Genomic DNA, 6,503 nt, shown 5'->3' on the forward strand with positions numbered 1-6,503 from the left:
GAATCATTTTGCTGTACAGCAGAAATTAACACAACATTGTAAATCAACTATATTTCAATAAAAACACTTTGGGTTCAGTTATTCAACAGGTTATGAATGTGAGCCCATGTTTACAGGATGATTTATGTCCATATTTTATCATTTAATCCACAAAATAATCACAGAACATTTTCCCTGTATGTTTTGCATGCTCCTGTCGATCCTAATTCCAAAGAAACTCTTTCCTTCATTGCTTCTTCAAGTGCTATGGGGTAAAATTGCTTGGCAAGTCAAGAATTCATCACATGTTTTGCTTTCAGAACACTAAAACTTTAGGAATATTTCTTGAAATTGAAAGTCTCCATTTTAAGATTTTTTTTTGCCAATACTAGCTGTGTGATAACTATTAGAAAGTATCATCCATGTCCTCCATTTGACCAAACAGTTCATACAAGAGTCCCACCATTTTTTAGTATTTCTCCTCACCATGCTTCTGCTTCTAGATTCCTGAATTTTTCCTCTACTCTCTATCTTTGCAATATCTGATGCTATTTCTCTTATTATATCTATTTTTGAAGAGATTTTTACCTTTAATTGCAATTTTCCATTGAGTACCATCCCATCAAGTCTCAGTGACACCTATATGATTGCATTTAACTTGTTTGTATTAAAAACTTAAGCTGATTTCCAAAAGAGTTTGTTAACATGTTTTAAAGAGAAATTTTTCTATTTTTCAATACAAAAATCAATGCAAGGAAGCCCTAGCATCAGTGTGTCTCATTCATTTCCTTTCTAACCAAACTCTAGGACTATTTTCCTGGCTTCCTCCACCTTGCTTTTCTGAGACTATCTCAAACTTTACCTAAGAAATATATATTTCCAAAGACACAAATAGTTCATCATAGCATATATTCTAAGTATCTTCCATGAACCAGAAGGAAGACAACTGACCTTGCTCAAAAATTACTGTCTTGCTCAGTGTCCCCATGCTCATCATGAAATAAACTAGGGTTCAGTGAAGGCAACTTTAAAACCTGATTTTAATGTATTCATATATTAGTCAATATGTATGATAAGCAAAGTAAACAAATATTAGTGTGAATTTAAAGTAAAGGAAAAATGGAAAATTTTTATGTTGCTTTTACCTGGAAAATTGATGTCTGAGGATAAAAATTAGCATAAAACTCATTAATGTATAGTATTCTTGTTCAAACCAGTAGATATTACACTGCATTTAATTGTATTAACAATTAAGACAAAGGAAATCCTTTATAGCTTAAATAAAAGCTTTAAACTAATCATTTCAAACATGGAAAATGAAATGAATAATTTTGTTTAAAAAGCATTTGTCCTTTGAACTTCAGTCTATTCAATTTCTTAAATGCTTTTTATAACAGAGTTCTGTTCAGCACATTTTAAACTTTACATAATTATACCACCCAGTGTACATTTCTGTAAAGCATCAGTAGCTGACAATACTGTTTCATAAAACATTTAGATTAGATTATACAGGTGTTCTTACAGTTCAAAAAATAAAACCAAAACTTTGTTAATGAGGTGACAAACTGAGGGGAGTTACAGGGAACTTGTTCAAGGAGATCAAACCTTCTGAAATGATTTGAAGCATTAGAACTAAGGATGGTAATGCCTTAAACTTGCTAAAGGAAATCAATACATTCTTTGACTGTTATTCTCTTTGCCAGCTGGTTAGGCCCATATCTGATAATGACAAAGTGAGATCCTTCCCTGAGTTGTGTCAGCCCAAAAATGCCACCTGAACAACTATTACTAAATTAAACACTGGTGGGGCCATAAAAGCCTTCCCATCATGAGATAATCCTTCCAAGTCAGATGTTATCATTAGAAATACACACAAATGTTGAGTTCTATTGTTAAACTCTTCATTAATGCGTACCAACCCTCATTTCACATGGGCAAACACAATGGTCTTACACACACACACACACACCATCTCAAAAGGCAACTGAATTAAAAGGATATAAGGTAAATGGAGAAAAAAATAAGTACCTCATAGAGGTTAAAATCATCACTTGGGACATGCAGTTCCAGATGGTTTTAAAGTTTGTACAAAGTTCAGAAGTGTTTAGGCAATGGAATTAAAGCAAACCCAATGTTATCTATTAAGAGAGGGGATGAAGCATAACATGAGTATATTTTCTACTACATGACTTAGGGCTGTACCCAAATGCCCCAGCTGAAAGTCAAATTAGTCAATAACTTCATTTTATTAATATATTAATAAATTAATAATATATTAATATCTGATATAATATATTTTTTAATTATATATATATTTTTAAAATGAGTGCCAGTCATATAGACCCGAACCAATACCTGCTTTCACAGACCTAAAAGAGAAGCATGGAAGACAGAAAAAGGAAACCTAGCAGGGAAAATAGACAATTAAATAACTAAATAAGCATTTGCCATAAAGAGTGGAAAGTTCTATTGTAAGCGATTAGGGGAGGGGATAACTGGGAGTGTTCTTTAAAGAAATGATATGTGAGATCTGAAGCTTGACTGAGAAATGTACCAGATACAAAGTAAACAAGGCCCTTGCCCCTCACAAAAAATGGTCCAAATCTTCAACATTTCTTAACTGAATTATGTAATAATTTTCTAACTGGGTCCCTTCTTCTAGTCTTCCCCGTTGTCTAACCTCTATGTAGTACCCAAAGTAATTTTTCTTAGAGATCAAAATCCTTCAATGACACAGTACTGCCTAGTCTAGAGAATGACTTATAGACTTCTTAGCAAGGCATTTATGCTTCACATTTTTACCTCGAGTTCTCTTGCCAGCTTCATTTTTCATCACTTCTGGAATGTGATGGCTCCCCCAAGTGTTCATGCCCTAGCCCCTGTATCCTGTGACTGTGTTGTGGTACATAGTAAAAGACACTTTACACATGGAGTTAAGATTATAGACTAAAAGCAGTGGGATTATCATGGATTATCTGGGTGAGCCCAATCACATAAACCTTTAAAAGCAAAGTACTTTTTCTGACTGGAGTCAAAGAAATTCAACAGAAGGAAAATTCAGAATAATTTGAAGCATGAGAAGGACTCAGTGCACCATCACCAGGTTGAAGATGTAGGGGACACAATGATGAGAGCTGAGAGAGGTTCCCAGCTACACCCAGAAAGGAAACAGGGACCTCAGTCCTGCAACCAAAAGGAACTGTATTCAGCCAACGTGAATGAGCTTGGAAGCAAATGCTTCCTCAGAATCTTCAGATGTAAGCTCAGGCCAAACAGCCCATTGAATTTGGCCCTGTGAGACTCTGAGCAGAAAACAGTGAGGTATTTATCACAGCTCTCTAGTTCCTGTGTACTTCAGCAATCACAGCCTATATGCAGAGAGATTAAAGTTTGCAATAATTGAATGTTGATTGAATTAGTGATTTGAGTTGGCTCCATTAAAAACTCATGTAATTAGTATTAAAATAGTCTACCTAAGTGTTCATCAGTGGATAAATGGATAAAGAAAATGTGGTATGTATATATACAATAGAATATTATTTAGCCATGAGAAAAAAGGAGATTCTGCCATTTGTGACAACATGGATGTACACTGAGAACATTATGCTAAGTGAAATAAGTCTGACAGAGGAAGTTAAATACCATATGATATGACTTATATGTAGAAACTAAAAAACAAAACAAAGAAAAAATGAACTCAAAAAGAAAAAGAGAGCAGAATGGTGTTTACCAAAGGTTGGGAGATGGGGGACTGGGAGAGACATTGTTTAAGGGTATACACTTGCAACTAGTCTTGGAGGTCTAATACACAGTACAGGGATTACACACAACAAATTGTGTTATAAACATTAAACTTGCTAAGAGACTAGATCTTAATTGTTCCCACAGCTAGAAGAAATAATAATTATATAATGTGATAGAGACTTTAGCTAAAGCTACAATGGTGATCATATTGCAATATAAAGGTATCAAATCAATATGTTGTACACCTTAAACTTGCACGATGTTATACGGCAATTATAGCTCAAAGTAAAAAAAGAAAAAAAACAAAGAGTCAAGAGAAAAAGAAGAAATAAATGCCCATCCCTAAGGATGTTTAATTAGAATATTCCTTTCCTTGTGACTGCTATTTTTGGCAAGAACATGTCTTAAAAAATGAAAACAAAAATTGAGTGTTAAATGTAGTCAGCACTACCCTTATTTCTTTTTTCTTTTTTTATAAATTTATTTATTTGTTTGTTTGTTTTATATTTGGCTGTGTTGAGTCTTCATTGCTGTGTGCGGGCTTTCTCTAGTTGCAGCGAGTGGGGGCTACTCTTTGTTGTGGTGTGCAGGCTTCTCGTTGTTGTGGCTTCTCTTGTTGTGGAGCACGGGCTCTAGGCACGCAGGCTTCAGTAGTTGTGGCATGCGGGCTCTAAAGCACAGGTCCTGTAGTTGTGGCATCCAGGCTTAGTTGCTCCAGGGCATGAGGAATCTTCCCAGACCAGGGCTCGAACCCATGTCTCCTGTATTGACAGGTGGATTCCCAACCATTGCACCACCAGGGAAGCCCACTACCCTTATTTCTACAGCTATTTCCATCACCTCTACTTTACCTTGTGTGGAAATATTTAAGTGACCAGAAGCAAAGGAGTGGCAGGCAGAATTCTAAAGATGCAGTTGCAAGGTTCCTGTCCCCTGACAATCAAAAACTAACCTAGATACTGCTGTGAAGGATTTTGCCAGTGTAATTATCGTTCTAAGTTATTTGAACTTAAGATCTGGAGATAATCTGTGTGGGCCTGACACAATCAGATAATAGCTTCTAAAGTGGAGAGACTTCCTGACTGATGGCAAAAGATGAAGTCATAGGGGGACATCAGAGATATTCAACACACAAGAAGGAATCAACACAAGGTTGCTGGCTTTGACAATGGAGGAGGCCATGAACCAAGGAACGTAGGCAGACTCTAGGAGCTGAGGACAATCCTAGACAACAGCCAGCTGGGAAATGGGGACCTCAGTTCTACAACCTTATGGAACTGAATTCTGCCAACAACCTGAATGAGCCTTGAATCAGATTCTACCCCAGAACCTCCTGAGAAGATCCCAGGCTTTCTGACACCTTGATTTCAGCCTTGTGAAAACCTAAGAAGAGAACCTAGTTGAGCCCACCTGGACTTCCGACCTACACAAACTGTGAAATAATAAATGACAATCATTATTTTATTTAAGCTGCTATATTTGTGACAAGTTGTTATAGCAGTGTCTTCTCCCTGAAGAATGTGTGAAAATTATTAGTCAGTGTGGTTTTTGGATGTTCTTGTTCAGTCTTGCTTATTTAGTAGGTGTCTCAGATACTCAGTGATATGTCCAAGTTTCTTAAGCTCTCTGGATTTCAAATGCCTAATCTGTAAAATGCAGATGATAAAAGAAAATTAGTACCCACTTCAAGAGATTAAATGAATTAGTGCTTATGAAATACTTGGAATAGAGACTGGCATATAATAAATGTTCAAAAAACATATTTCATCACGCTTTTGTCTGTTCTGAAATGACTCTCCTTGGTTCATGCCTTAATAACCAAGTTTTTGGTGTTCACATGTGCATTTGCTCAAAATGCAGTCTCTGTAGATTGGTGCTCATGAAAGACAAATATGGAGGTTCTCTCTCCAACCTGAGAGCTCTAAGTTTCTTTTGCCAGGAACTGCAATGGTATACTTATGGTATCCATATATGGTTCCTTATGTTGGTATATAGAGACCAAAAGCCACTATGGCTTGAAGAATATTATCCCTTTTGGCAAAGTCTCCAGTTGTGTAACATGGCTTCATTCTTAGTGTCACATTGTTAACATCCCCAGGCAACCATGGCTAGAGACATTACTAGTTAATCATTTTGGCCCCAAATTATACAAGTTATGTAAACTTTTCATCTGTTTTACTGAAATTGGGACTTAGCTTTTTAAGACACTTTCTTGAATCAGTTTTCAAGAATCATCTTTTTTTTTTTTTTTTTTTTAAGATGTTGGGGGCAGGAGTTTATTAATTTATTTATTTTTGCTGTGTTGGGTCTTCGTTTCTGTGCGAGGGCTTTCTTTAGTTGTGGCAAGCGGGGGCCACTCTTCACCGCGGTGCGCGGGCCTCACACTATCGTGGCCTCTCTTGTTGTGGAGCATAGGCTCCGGATGCTCAGGCTCAGCGGCCATGGCTCACGGGCCCAGCCGCTCCGCGGCATGTGGGATCCTCCCGGACCGGGGCACGAACCCGCGTTCTCTGCATCGACAGGCGGACTCCCAACCACTGCGCCACCAGGGAAGCCCAAGAATCATCTACTTTTGAGATGAAGGGAATGACTCATCCACCCTACTAAGAAAACAAATTAATTGTGATTATGCCTACAGGAAATGTGCTTTAAGGGATTAGATGCATTTCCTGATGTAAAGTTTACACCCTGGCCTGTCAGATATAACTAACACTCCAGGTAAGTACCACTGGTTTTCATTCTAGTTGATATGAATGGATTATAAAATTTCTTCCATAAAC

Source organism: Neophocaena asiaeorientalis, unplaced genomic scaffold (assembly GCF_003031525.2).
Source record: "Neophocaena asiaeorientalis asiaeorientalis breed wild unplaced genomic scaffold, Neophocaena_asiaeorientalis_V1.1 scaffold769, whole genome shotgun sequence".
Taxonomy (NCBI): domain Eukaryota; kingdom Metazoa; phylum Chordata; class Mammalia; order Artiodactyla; family Phocoenidae; genus Neophocaena; species Neophocaena asiaeorientalis.